This window comes from Oncorhynchus masou, unplaced genomic scaffold (genome assembly GCF_036934945.1).
Source record: "Oncorhynchus masou masou isolate Uvic2021 unplaced genomic scaffold, UVic_Omas_1.1 unplaced_scaffold_1110, whole genome shotgun sequence".
Classification (NCBI taxonomy): domain Eukaryota; kingdom Metazoa; phylum Chordata; class Actinopteri; order Salmoniformes; family Salmonidae; genus Oncorhynchus; species Oncorhynchus masou.
Window position 1 is genome coordinate 150632 of NW_027000825.1, and position 16141 is coordinate 166772.

The 16141-nt window shown below is 40.9% G+C and overlaps 1 pseudogene; it reads left to right on the plus strand.

Annotated features, from left to right (window-relative positions):
- The first annotated feature begins 438 nt into the window (after positions 1-438).
- On the plus strand, positions 439-15484 carry LOC135529158 (protein ANKUB1-like; annotated as a pseudogene).
- The last annotated feature ends 657 nt before the right edge of the window (positions 15485-16141 follow it).

Genomic DNA, 16141 nt, shown 5'->3' on the forward strand with positions numbered 1-16141 from the left:
AAGGCAAAGTGCCATTTCGACTGCCTTAATTTTGAAGTAGGTGTTAGAGAGATGGAGGAGCGTGAAGAAGAGGTATTTCTTGTATTTTGGCTGTCAGCACTCCTACAACGGATCGTGTCAATATCCTCCAGCATGGATCCTGAGAGCTCAGTGGTTTTAGGTAGTAATTTGTGCGGAATGTCCACACAGGCATCGTTTCCACCTGGTGTAACACTGCTCTGGATGACCTGAAGATGGCCGAGACTTGCTCTTTGTGATGCAGGACTACTTTGATATGTAAAGATTTGGATTGAACCAAGTGTTGTGTCTGATCTTTGAAGATCTTTTCTGAGAAACTCCGTAATCTTACTTTGCAGACTGTAGTAGATGTTACGAGCAACAGACCAGATTCTTTTCTCAGAAACCTGTCCAGTGGTGAGCAGGGAGGTTCCAGATACCATGTCAGATGATTGGGTGGTCTGGGTGAGCTCCTGCTGGTCTTTCACCATGGTTTGTATAATATCAGTAGATGTGGTGGATTTAGATACAGACTGAAGGTCTGTTGTACCTTCCTCTACAATGTTAAATGATCTAGTTAGGACCTCACTCACTCCTTTCTCAGCTTTGGTTTGGAACTCATGACTAGAGAGTTTTTGGAGGCTCTTTGTTGAAAGACTGTGGGAAGATGCAATGCCTTTGGAGGCAGCCGTGCTGCAATCTAGACTTACTGGAGAGGTTCGCTCAGTAGAATCTTGGAGACGTTCAAACATGTCTCCACATGGTGTTGGGGACCTTGACAAGGAGATGTCCTTCAGCTGAGACAGAACACCACCTACCAACATGTTGACCTCAAGGGTATATAGTGATATATAGTGTGGTGATATATATAGTATGGTGATATATAGTATGGTGATATATAGTGTGGTGATATATAGTGTGGTGATATATAGTATGGTGATTTATAGTGTGTTGATATATAGTGTTGTGATATATAGTATGGTGATATATAGTGTTGTGATATAGTATGGTGATATATAGTGTGGTGATATATAGTGTGGTGATATATAGTGTGGTGATATATAGTGTGGTTATATATAGTGTGGTGATATATAGTGTGGTGATATATAGTGTGGTGATATATTGTGTGGTGATATATAGTGTTGTGATATAGTATGGTGATATATAGTGTGGTGATATATAGTGTTGTGATATAGTATGGTGAAATATAGTGTGGTGATATATTGTGTGGTGATATATAGTATGGTGATATATAGTGTGATATAGTATGGTGATATATAGTGTGGTGATATATTGTGTGGTGATATATAGTATGGTGATATATAGTGTGGTGATATATAGTATGGTGATATATAGTGTTGTGATATAGTATGGTGATATAGTGTGGTGATATATAGTGTGGTGATATATAGTGTGGTGATATATAGTGTGGTGATATATAGTGTGGTGATTTATAGTTTGTTGATATATAGTGTGGTGATATATAGTGTGGTGATATATAGTATGATGATATAGTATGGTGATATATAGGTGTGTGATATATAGTGTGGTGATATATAGTGTGGTGATATAGTATGGTGATATATAGTGTGGTGATATATAGGGTGGTGATATATAGTGTGGTGATTTATAGTGTGTTGATATATAGTGTTGTGATATATAGTATGGTGATATATAGTGTTGTGATATATAGTGTGGTGATATACTATGGTGATATATAGTGTGATGGCATAGTGTGGTGATATATAGTATGATGATATAGTATGGTGATATATAGTGTGGTGATATATAGTATGGTGATATATAGTATGGTGATATATATAGTGTGGTGATATATAGTGTGGTGATATAGTATGGTGATATAGTGTGGTGATATATAGTGTGATGGCATAGTGTGGTGATATATAGTATGGTGATATAGTGTGGTGATATAGTGTGGTGATACATAGTGTGGTGATATATAGTATGTTGAAATAGTATGGTGATATACTATGGTGATATATAGTGTGATGGCATAGTGTGTTGATATATAGTGTGGTGATATTTAGTGTGGTGATATATAGTGTGGTGATATATAGTATTGTGATATATAGTATGGTGATATATATATAGTGTGGTGATATATAGTGTGGTGATATATAGTGTGATGGCATAGTGTGGTGATATATAGTATGGTGATATAGTGTGGTGATATAGTGTGGTGATACATAGTGTGGTGATATATAGTATGTTGAAATAGTATGGTGATATACTATGGTGATATATATAGTGTGATGGCATAGTGTGGTGATATATAGTGTGGTGATATATAGTATGGTGATATATAGTGTGGTGATATATAGTATGGTGATATATAGTATGGTGATATATATAGTGTGGTGATATATATAGTGTGGTGATATATATAGTGTGGTGATATATAGTGTGGTGATATAGTGTGGTGATATATAGTGTGGTGATATATAGTATGGTGATATATAGTGTGGTGATATATAGTGTGGTGATATATAGCATGGTGATATAGTATGGTGATATATAGTGTGGTTATATATAGTATGCTTGTATGTAGTGTGGTGATATATAGTATGGTGATATATAGTATGGTGATATATAGTATGGTGATATATAGTGTTGTGATTTATAGTATGGTGATATATAGTGTGGTTATATATAGTATGGTGATATATAGTGTGGTGATATATAGTATGGTGATATATAGTGTTGTGATATATATAGTATGGTGATATATATAGTGTGGTGATATATAGTGTGGTGATATATATAGTGTGGTGATATATAGTGTGGTGATATATAGTATGGTGATATATATAGTATGGTGATATATAGTATGATGATATATAGTGTTGTGATATATATTGTTGTGATATATAGTATGATGATATATAGTGTTGTGATATATAGTGTGGTGATATAGTGTGGTGATATAGTGTGGTGATATATAGTATGGTGATTTATAGTGTGTTGATATATAGTGTGGTGATATATAGTATGGTGATATATAGTGTGGTGATATATAATGTGGTGATATATAGCATGGTGACATATAGTGTGGTGATATATATAGTATGGTGATATATAGTGTGGTGATATATAGTGTGGTGATATATAGTGTGGTGATATATAGTATGGTGATATATATATATATAGTGTGGTGATATATAGTGTGGTGATATATTGTGTGGTGATATATAGTGTTGTGATATAGTGTGGTGATATATAGTGTGGTGATATATAGTGTTGTGATATAGTATGGTGAAATATAGTGTGGTGATATATTGTGTGGTGATATATAGTATGGTGATATATAGTGTGATATAGTATGGTGATATATAGTGTGGTGATATATAGTGTGGTGATATATTGTGTGGTGATATATTGTGTGGTGATATATAGTGTTGTGATATAGTATGGTGATATAGTGTGGTGATATATAGTGTGGTGATATATAGTGTGGTGATATATAGTGTGGTGATATATAGTATGGTGATTTATAGTTTGTTGATATATAGTGTGGTGATATATAGTATGGTGATATATAGTATGATGATATAGTATGGTGATATATAGGTGTGTGATATGTAGTGTGGTGATATAGTGTGGTGATATATAGTATGTTTATTTATAGTGTGTTGATATATAGTGTGGTGATATATAGTGTGGTGATATATAGTGTGGTGATATATAGTGTGGTGATATATAGTGTGGTGATATATATTGTGGTGATATATATTGTGGTGATATATAGTATGGTGATATATAGTATGGTGATATACATAGTGTGGTGATATATAGTGTGGTGATATATAGGGTGGTGATATATAGTGTGGTGATATATAATATGGTGATATATAGTATGGTGATATATAGTATGGTGATATATAGTGTGGTGATATATATATAGTGTGGTGATTTATAGTGTGTTGATATATAGTGTTGTGATATATAGTATGGTGATATATAGTGTTGTGATATATAGTGTGGTGATATACTATGGTGATATGTGGTGATATATAGTATGATGATATAGTATGGTGATATATAGTGTGGTGATATATAGTATGGTGATATATAGTATGGTGATATATATAGTGTGGTGATATATAGTGTGGTGATATAGTATGGTGATATAGTGTGGTGATATATAGTGTGATGGCATAGTGTGGTGATATATAGTATGGTGATATAGTGTGGTGATATAGTGTGGTGATACATAGTGTGGTGATATATAGTATGTTGAAATAGTATGGTGATATACTATGGTGATATATAGTGTGATGGCATAGTGTGGTGATATATAGTGTGGTGATATATAGTATGGTGATATATAGTGTGGTGATATATAGTATGGTGATATATAGTATGGTGATATATAGTGTGGTGATATATAGTGTGGTGATATATAGTGTGGTGATATATAGTGTGATGGCATAGTGTGGTGATATATAGTATGGTGATATATAGTATGGTGATATATAGTATGGTTATATAGTGTGGTGATATAGTGTGGTGATACATAGTGTGGTGATATATAGTATGTTGAAATAGTATGGTGATATACTATGGTGATATATAGTGTGATGGCATAGTGTGGTGATATATAGTGTGGTGATATATAGTATGGTGATATATAGTGTGGTGATATATAGTATGGTGATATATATAGTGTGGTGATATATAGTGTGGTGATATATAGTGTGGTGATATATAGTGTGGTGATATATAGTGTGGTGATATAGTGTGGTGATATATAGTGTGGTGATATATAGTATGGTGATATATAGTGTTGTGATATATAGTGTGGTGATATATAGCATGGTGATATAGTATGGTGATATATAGTGTGGTTATATATAGTATGATTGTATGTAGTGTGGTGATATATAGTATGGTGATATATAGTATGGTGATATATAGTATGGTGATATATAGTGTTGTGATTTATAGTATGGTGATATATAGTGTGGTGATATATAGCATGGTGACATATAGTGTGGTGATATATATAGTATGGTGATATATATATATATATAGTGTGGTGATATATAATGTGGTGATATATAGTGTGGTGATATATAGTGTGGTGATATATAGTATGGTGATATATATATATATAGTGTGGTGATATATAGTATGGTGATATATAGTGTGGTGATATATAGTATGGTGATATATAGTGTGGTGATATATAGTGTGGTGATATATAGTATGGTGATATATAGTGTGGTGATATATAGTGTGGTGATATATAGTATGGTGATATATAGTGTGGTGATATATAGTGTGGTTATATATAGTATGGTGATATATAGTATGATGATATATAGTGTTGTGATATATATTATTGTGATATATAGTATGATGATATATAGTGTGGTGATATATAGTGTGGTGATATATATAGTATGGTGATATATAGTATTGGAATATATAGTGTGGTGATATATAGTATGATGATATAGTATGGTGATATATAGTGTGGTGATATAGTATGGTGATATATAGTATGGTGATATATAGTATGATGATATAGTATGTTGATATATAGTATGGTGATATATAGTGTGGTGATATATAGTGTGGTGATATAGTATGGTGATATATAGTGTGGTGATATATAGTGTGGTGATATATAGTGTGGTGATATATAGTATGGTTATATAGTATGGTTTTACAATATGGTTATATAGTATGGTTATATCGTATGATTATATAGTATGGTTATATAGTATGGTTATATAGTATGATTAGGTGATTTAGTTCATTCAAACAGGTGCCATTAATACAGGTAACGAGTGGAGGACATAGGAGCCTCTTAATTAAGAAGTTACAGGTCTGTGAGAGCCAGAAATCTTGCTTGTTTGTCGGTGACCAAATACTTATTTTCCACCATAATTTGCAAATAAATTCATTAAAAATCCTACAATGTGATTTTTCTGGATTTTTCCTCTCATTTTGTCTGTCAGAGTTCAAGTGTACCTATGATGAAAATTACAGGCCTCTCTCATCTTTTTAAGTGGGAGAACTTGCACAATTGGTGGCTGACAAAATACTTTTTTGCCCCACTGTATAGTGTGGTGGTATATAGTATGGTGATATATAGTATGTTGAGGTCACCCTGCTTGAGACTTAAAGTAATATTGCCCTTGCTCAACCAAGACCATGGTTATGGTAGAGTGATTGGTTAGTAAGAACACTGCTTTATACCGAGACCATGGTTATGGTAGAGTGATTGTTTAGTAAGAACACCGCTTTACACTGAGACCATGGTTATGGTAGAGTGATTGGTTAGTAAGAACCTCGACCTCAGTCTGGTGTTCGCTAACAGTATCTGAAGAGTCTTTATACCCAGTGGTGTATAGTACAGTAGAGCACAGCAGACAGAGTACAACAGAGTACAGCTTGACAATCTGGACCCTCTATTTCTGAAACTATCCGCCGCCATTGTCGCAACCCCTATTACCAGCCTGTTCAACCTCTCTTTCATATCGTCCGAGATCCCCAAGGATTGGAAAGCTGCCGCAGTCATCCCCCTCTTCAAAGGGGGAGACACCCTGGACCCAAACTGTTACAGACCTATATCCATCCTGCCCTGCCTATCTAAGGTCTTCGAAAGCCAAGTCAACAAACAGGTCACTGACCATCTCGAATCCCACCGTACCTTCTCCGCTGTGCAATCTGGTTTCCGAGCCGGTCACGGGTGCACCTCAGCCACACTCAAGGTACTAAACGATATCATAACCGCCATCGATAAAAGACAGTACTGTGCAGCCGTCTTCATCGACCTTGCCAAGGCTTTCGACTCTGTCAATCACCATATTCTTATCGGCAGACTCAGTAGCCTCGGTTTTTCGGATGACTGCCTTGCCTGGTTCACCAATTACTTTGCAGACAGCGTTCAGTGTGTCAAATCGGAGGGCATGCTGTCCGGTCCTCTGGCAGTCTCTATGGGGGCGCCACAGGGTTCAATTCTCGGGCCGACTCTTTTCTCTGTATATATCAATGATGTTGCTCTTGCTGCGAGCGATTCCTGATCCACCTCTACGCAGACGACACCATTCTATATACTTCCGGCCCGTCCTTGGACACTGTGCTATCTAACCTCCAAACGAGCTTCAATGCCATACAACACTCCTTCCGTGGCCTCCAACTGCTCTTAAACGCTAGTAAAACCAAATGCATGCTTTTCAACCGATTGCTGCCTGCACCCGCATGCCCGACGAGCATCACCACCCTGGACGGTTCCGACCTTGAATATGTGGACACCTATAAGTACCTAGGTGTCTGGCTAGACTGTAAACTCTCCTTCCAGACTCATATCAAACATCTCCAATCGAAAATCAAATCAAGAATCGGCTTTCTATTCCGCAACAAAGCCTCCTTCACTCACGCCGCCAAACTTACCCTAGTAAAACTGACTATCCTACCGATCCTCGACTTCGGCGATGTCATCTACAAAATTGCCTCCAACACTCTACTCAGCAAACTGGATGCAGTTTATCACAGTGCCATCCGTTTTGTCACTAAAGCACCTTATACCACCCACCACTGCGACTTGTATGCTCTAGTCGGCTGGCTCTCGCTACATATTCGTCGCCAGACCCACTGGCTCCAGGTCATCTACAAGTCCATGCTAGGTAAAGCTCCGCCTTATCTCAGTTCACTGGTCACGATGGCAACACCCATCCGTAGCACGCGCTCCAGCAGGTGTATCTCACTGATCATCCCTGTTACGAATCCCTTTTGGCCCGACAGTCTAGGGGGGATGGTAATGAGACTCGTAACCTAACTCATGCAAATTATTATTGTGACAAAGGAAAAGTGTGAACGAAATAAGCACGACAACTGAAATCTACCGTCAAACTCTAGGTTTATTTATAAAACACACGGTAATGGGGGGAGCAGGAAAAGGGGCTGAGCTGGACCCAAGGAAAGAAACAATAAGTATTCAAAAACACCCCTAAGCTAGACTAGCCTACTTTAACAACAACTAACTAACTAACCAAAAATACAGTGGGTGGTCCGCCCAGTTCTAACTAGTGTATTTAACAAAGTTCACCTACGGGTAGTGTATGCCCATGGGCGACTTGTCTTGGTTTCCCCCTTTTCCACCAGCAATCAAACACAAACACCATAACCAAAAACAATACTCACAGGTGATGACAAAGTGCTATGAGGTGCTTAAACAAAAGAGAGGTTACGACACAAAGCGAGAGTGAAACACAGAGACCTACAGACATGGCATTTACAGAGAGATTGAGCTGAGCTGAGCTGCTAGAACAAACAAATGGGGTTTTTAAACCATGGGGAAGGAACTGTGATAGGTCAGGAAATAGGAGGAGGTGTGTCTTCTGATTGATGATTGATTGTTGACTGATTGGGGAGTGATGATTTTCACCTGTGAGGGGAGAAGGAGAGAAAAGAAACACACACACAGGATACACACACACAGGATAACTGTATCCGTAACACTCCCACCCTTAAAAGAGCAACCCTAGGGGTTGCGACTACAGTATTTCAATGAATACTCCCAAAAAAGCAACAACCTTGCAAAACATGCAGAAATCATATTCACACACGAGACAAAGCATCTGCCAACACATTATCAGAACCCTTTTTGTGCCGGATCTCCAAGTTATAATTTTGTACAATCAGCGCCCAACGCATAAGGCGCTGGTTCTGGTTGTACATTCGGTGGAGAAAAACTAAGGGGTTATGGTCAGTATATACAATCACAGGTAGGGCACTGGAACCAATATATAAAAGCTCTTCAAAGTATTGCAGAGCCAACAAAGCAAGAGCTTCTTGTTCTATTGTCGCATAGTTTGTTTGACATTTATTAAATTTACGTGAAAAATAACAAACGGGATGATCCACTCCACTCTTGTCCTGCTGCAGTAGAACAGCACCAGCACCTCTGGCACTAGCATCTACCTCAAGTTTGAACGGTTGTTCAAAATCAGGAGCAGCAAGTACAGGTGTACTACATAAGAGTGCTTTCGCTTATTCAAAAGCTCTCTTACAATCAGGGGACCACTCAAATGATCTAGCCGGACTAAGCAAATCGGTCAATGGAGCAACTACCGCAGAGAAATTTTTACAGAAGCTACGGTAGTAGCCAACCATCCCTAAAAAGCGGCGTAGCTCTCGTCTGGTGGTAGGTGCAGGGAATGCAGTTATAGCCAAGACCTTGGCATCAACAGGGCGCACCTGTCCATGCTTCTCAGAGGTATCACACAATCCATCCTCTTGATCAACCTCTTTGAACAGAACAGTGTTCGACAAATCTCTCTCATCACCCTCTTGTCGTGCCTGAGCACGAGTGACGGCACAAGCGGGGAACACATGTGGATAATTCTGTGCCAGCTCATTCGAGAGAGAGTGGTCACTTTTATCCAATACTTCCAATACGGGTACTACATTTCCTCCGGCAATATCGTTACCCATTATGAAGGTCACACCCTTCACTGGCAACATAGGGCGTACCCCACTCTGAATATTCCACTGATTAACTCAGAGTGTACTTTCACAAAGTGCAATGGCACTGGGACAAAACCCATTTCAATACCCTGCACTAACACACTGGAACCACAGTATGTATCGTCAGATAAGGGCAACACATCAGACAATATAAACGACTGCGCCGCACCAGTATCTCTAAGGATTTTAACCGGTCGTTGAGACGCTTCGTCATTCGTTAGGGACACAAACCCCTCGAAAATGAATGGTTCATAACTGCGGTTGGGGACTGAGACTTTCAAACTACAGTTACCCTGAGGCACCTGTTTTGTTGCAGACCTCACAACCGTACGAATTAGAGCAACACCTGTTGGTGGCTTGGCACGAAGAGGCATCCCTTGTTTGCGTTTAAGCAGGAAGCAATCATTAATCATATGTCCTACTTTATGACAATAGAAACATGGACGCTCATTCTTCTGGCGTGCTTGACATACTACTGCTGGCCGACTAGGACTAAAGGTAGGAAACTCAGTGGCTCTACTCTCAGTTTGAGCCGAAAACACACTCTTGTGCGTCAACACAAACTCGTCTGCCAACACAGACGCTTCTGCCAGGGAGGATACTTTCTGTTCGTTTAGGTAAACTACAATGCGTTCGGGTAAGCAATTTTTAAACTCTTCCAACAAGATTAACTCCCGGAGAGAGTTGAAATCAGTTACCTTACCAGCAGCATGCCATTTATCAAACAGATTTCCCTTGTCTCTAGCAAATTCCACATAAGTCTTACTAGAAGACTTTCTATGAGACCTAAATCTCTGTCGGTATGCCTCAGGCACAAGCTCATAGGCACGAAGAACAGTAGCTTTGACCACTTCATAATTCAAACTGTCCTCCAGAGGTAGCGCTGACAAAACCTCTTGGGCTTTACCAGTTAATTTACACTGAAGTAATAGGCACCAAACCTCTTCAGGCCATTTCAATGCTACGGCTATACGCTCAAATACACAAAAATAGGAGTCAACCTCTGACTCTCTGAACAAAGGTACTAAGGCAATCTGCCTACTAATGTCAAACGTGTTTGAGGACACAGCAGGTGAGGACGGCTCACAAACAGGCACAGTAGGACCGGAGGCTAGCCTCGCTGTCTCTGCCTCAAGTTCCATCTGGCGCATTTTGAACTCCAACTGCCTTTGTTCTCTGTCTGCCTCAATTTTACACATCTCTAAATGCCGTTGTTCTCGTTCTTTTTCTGCCTCTATTTTACACATCTCCAACTGGAGAGTCTCTCGCCTAATTTGGGCTCTCTCTTCCACCTCCAGTTGGAACTGTGCTAAACAGACATCCCTCCTGGCATCACCATTTGACAGTGGGGAGAGTGGATCAAAATGGGACAATGTGGCTGGTGTTTTAGCCTCTCCCTCATTATCAGACACCAATGGTCTTACAGGAGCAGCAACATCCGCTACAGGGGTAGTAGGCTCAGGCAGCGGTAACACAAGCACCTGCTCTTCCAACAATACATTTAATACTATCCGTTTCACCTCCGCCTTAACTAAACTCTGCGGAATCGATACTGAATAATGGTCAGCCAAGGTCATTAAATCAACTCTACGACATTTGTCAAAAACCTCCCACGAAGGGTTATCCAAAAAGATTTCAAATCAAAAGTAGACATTTTTACACTACTTCACAAGTGCCAAAGAAAATAGCAAACACTAAGGCTACTTCAGCTATGACGCTCAACACTGAACTATACCACTACAACAATCTACATGAGCGGCATGGGTGTCAGTTATGACAGATCCCGGATGAGCCCCCACTTATGTTACGAATCCCTTTTGGCCCGACAGTCTAGGGGGGATGGTAATGAGACTCGTAACCTAACTCATGCAAATTATTATTGTGACAAAGGAAAAGTGTGAACGAAATAAGCACGACAACTGAAATCTACCGTCAAACTCTAGGTTTAATTATAAAACACACGGTAATGGGGGGAGCAGGAAAAGGGGCTGAGCTGGACCCAAGGAAAGAAACAATAAGTATTCAAAAACACCCCTAAGCTAGACTAGCCTACTTTAACAACAACTAACTAACTAACCAAAAATACAGTGGGTGGTCCGCCCAGTTCTAACTAGTGTATTTAACAAAGTTCACCTACGGGTAGTGTATGCCCATGGGCGACTTGTCTTGGTTTCCCCCTTTTCCACCAGCAATCAAACACAAACACCATAACCAAAAACAATACTCACAGGTGATGACAAAGTGCTATGAGGTGCTTAAACAAAAGAGAGGTTACGACACAAAGCGAGAGTGAAACACAGAGACCTACAGACATGGCATTTACAGAGAGATTGAGCTGAGCTGAGCTGCTAGAACAAACAAATGGGGTTTTTAAACCATGGGGAAGGAACTGTGATAGGTCAGGAAATAGGAGGAGGTGTGTCTTCTGATTGATGATTGATTGTTGACTGATTGGGGAGTGATGATTTTCACCTGTGAGGGGAGAAGGAGAGAAAAGAAACACACACACAGGATACACACACACACAGGATAACTGTATCCGTAACAATCCCTAAAGCCAACACCTCATTTGGCCGCCTTTTGTTCCAGTACTCTGCTGCCTGTGACTGGAACGAATTGCAAAAATCCCTGAAGTTGGATACTTTTATCTCCCTCACCAACTTCAAACATGTGCTATCTGAGCAGCTAACCGATCGCTGCAGCTGTACATAGTCTATTGGTAAATAGCACCCATTTTCACCTACCTCATCCCCACACTGTTTTTATTTATTTACTTTTCTGCTCTTTTGCACACCAGTATCTCTACCTGTACATGACCATCTGATCATTTATCACTCCAGTACTAATCTGCAAAATTGTAATTATTCGCCTACCTCCTCATGCCTTTTGCACACAATGTATATAGACTCACCTTTTTTTGTACTGTGTTATTGACTTGTTAATTGTTTACTCCATGTGTAACTCTGTGTTGTCTGTTCACACTGCTAAGCTTTATCTTGGCCAGGTCGCAGTTGCAAATGAGAACTTGTTTTCAACTAGCCTACCTGGTTAAATAAAGGTGAAAAAAAAAAAAAAAAAAAAGAGTACAGCAGAGTACAGCAGACAGAGTACAGTAGAGCACAGTAGAGCACAGCAGGCTGTATATTAGGAGAAGAAGAGGCCCTTTGGGTTCATTGAAATACATATTCATAATATTTCTGTTAACAATTTAATCTGCACCCAGATTAGTCTTCAATTTAATTTTCACCCAGATTAGTGTTCAATTTAATCTGCACCCAGATTAGTGTTCAATGTGATAGAACAAAACTCAGTACAGCACATGAATTAGAAAATGTTGTTACAAATTTGAGCCACGAGATGGTGGTAGATTATACATTGAAATAGCATGGACCTTTGATTTGTCTCTGGATAGAAGTTGCCCTTGGGCACAGATCTGGGATCAGTTTACTCTCACCAAATCATAACCTTTACCATTAGCAGTACAAACACAAACCAGACCTAAGATCAGTGCAAAGGAGCCACTTCATCTTACCCCTGTAATTATATGACTCCTAACTTATATATACTGAGTGTACCAAACATTAGAAACCCCTTCCTAATATTGAGTTGCACCCCGCCTTCTGCCAGCAGAACAGCCTCAATTCGTTGGGGCATGGACTCTACAAGGTGTTTGAAAGCGTTCCCCAGGGATGCTGGTCCATGTTGACTCCAATGCTTCCAACAGTTGTGCCAATTTGGCTGGATGTTCTTTGGGTGGTGGACCATTCATGATACACACAGGAAACTGTTGAGTGTGAAAAACCCCAGCAGCATTGCAGTTCTTGACACAAACCGGTGCACCTGGCACCTACTACCCCATTCAAAGGCACTTGAATATTTTGTCTTGCCCATTCACCCTCTGAATGGCACACATACACAATCTATGCCTCAATTGTCTCAAGGCTTAAAAATCCTTATTTAACCTGTCCGCTCCCCTTCATCTACACTGAAGTGGATTTAACAAGTGACATCATGAAGGGATCATAGCTTTCACCTGGATTCACCTGGTCAGTCTTTGTCATGGAAAGAACAGGTGTTCATAATGTTTTGTTTACTCGGTGTATAAAACACAACGTAGGTATTTATGTAAAACAAGTGAATTTACTGTATGTCCATGGTCTTATACTTCAGCGGGAGCCGGTGGTGCGTGTGTTCAGTGCCGTGACGGGGGAGACCCTCTCAGTCTTGGGCACTGTGTTTCTCCTGAGTACGTCTATGGCCAGGCTCATGACCCTGGTGTCCCAGCAGTGTGGGCTTCCTGTCAGCTCCTTCAGACTGAGCTCTCCCACCGGCCTGCAACTCTACGACTGCAACCGGCTGCACGACTACGCCATTGACCTGGGTATGGCCTTCCTTGTGCAGTAGATCAATGGTCCTCTGGCTCAACACCTTATGGATGTAACACAGAGACAAATGGACTGTATGGAACACATTCTTGGTTCATGGCAACCAGGAGGACAACCTGCATGTGTCTCTGTCTCCCAGGGGCTACTCTACGGTTGGACACCTGGGATGGGTGGGCGGAGTTCCTCAGAGGCTGCTTCCTGGGACACAGACTGACCGTCCAACGACACCTGTCTAGGGAGAGACCTGTGATGAGGTCAGAATACACATCTACACACTGAACTGTATGATAGACTTACTATCAACAGTGATGGTACTGAACCTTCATATAGCTTACAATGATGGTACTGACCCTGTATATAGCTTACAATGATGTTACTGAACCTTTTATATAGCTTACAATGATAGTACTGACCCTGTATATAGCTTACAATGATGGTACTGAGCCTTTATATAGCTTACAATGATGGTACTGACCCTGTATATAGCTTATATTCTCGTGTTTTTTTCCTTCATACGTTTTTTCTCTTACCCTGATATTTAATACTGCATTGTGGGAAAGAGCTTGCAAGTAAGCATTTTACTGTATTGTTTTATAACCCACTGTATCTTGTGAACTTGACAAAAAAAACTTGAAACGTGTTATAAATACATAGATTCTGTATTATTCCAGGTTCCAGCTCCGGGTGGCACTCTACATCGCTGCTTCTCTGGGCCACCTGGACCTGGCCGGCTGGCTGCTGGAGAGGGGGTGCGTGTCATTGAGCCGGTGGGGGTACACCCTTACCGTGAGTGGTGCCACCAGACGGCCCACCCCGACGTCGCCAAGTGTCCCGCTGTCGCCTCCATCGAGCGCGGCCAGCTCACCATCCTCAAACTCTTTATCGCCAGCAGCGTTCTGACCCTTGCCTGTCGGGATCCCCAGGGTCGTGACCCCCTCAGGATCGCCCTCCAGTATGGCCACAGGGAGTGTGTGCGTCACCTGGCCACCAAGCTGTGCTCTGTGGTGGTCCTCCCAGGTATGGCCCTGCCCATGCGGACATACCTCCAGATAAAGGGCTGGGTGAGGCTGGGGCAGAGGAGGGCAGCATCCAGGCACTGCATGGGCCTCAACAGGGCTCCGTACAGGACCAGGGTGGGCGACACGGTCCTGGTGGACGGCTTCACCCTCCCCAAGATGTCCTCCAAGCCCAGGAGAAGTGAGGCCAAGGCGGGTATCAGGGTGATGTCCACAGCCTCTCAACGTTTGACCCCCATCAACTGCCCATCTCATGTATCCTGCCCGCTCCGCGCCCTGGCATCCCAGGATAAACCTCTTCAACTACCGAAGCTCCACCCTGTGGCCACGAGTGATGAAAGAGAGAAGAAGAGGGGATGTGAGAAGGATGAGAGTGGGGATCAGAACAGCAACCAATTGAGGAGCAGAGTCCCGCTCCCGCCCATTTCCAGAGACACCAATCTCAGACCTGTGTTTGCCTCGCCAAACTCCGCCCAGATCCTCACCACCTCACTGGAGGCCTTTTCTCTCCACTGCGACCGCACACCCAGAGAAAACGCCATATACTGTTTGGCCTTGGCCAGGTTAGTCCAAGTTTAACTGACAGCTACGGTGAATATGAATATTTCTCTGGAGGTTTCTTATGAAAGGTGTGAATACTGTCAGAAGAAGCCTCCTATAATCAGTGGTGGTGGGGGGGGAACACATGTAAAAGCTGTTTACACACTTTTTATTTTATTTTGTTCAAGCATTTACCCACCTTTTGTGGAAGATGCATTGAAAGTATAGGGAGCGTTACTTCTTTAATCCTGAACGGCAATCAGCATTTACCAGTCAATGTTTTTACCACTACATCACTGCCTATGATATACCCTTATCCTCCCTGAATAGATTTCAGTACAAACAAATCATGAGCCAACCATCATGCTGAGAAGGTACGTAGTCAAATCAACTCAAACTTTATTTGTCACATGCGCTGAATACAACAAGTGTAGATCTTTCCGTGAAATACTTTACTGACAAGCCCTTAACCAACAGTGCAGTTCAAGAAGAGTTGAAGAGAATATTTACCCAATAAACTAAACCCCAAGCCATTAGACTGCTGAACAGCTTCTACCCCCAAGCCATTAGACTGCTGAACAGCTTCTACCCCCAAGTCATTAGACTGCTGAACAGCTTCTACCCCCAAGTCATTAGACTGCTGAACAGCTTCTACCCCCAAGCCATTAGACTGCTGAACAGCTTCTACCCCCAAGTCATTAGACT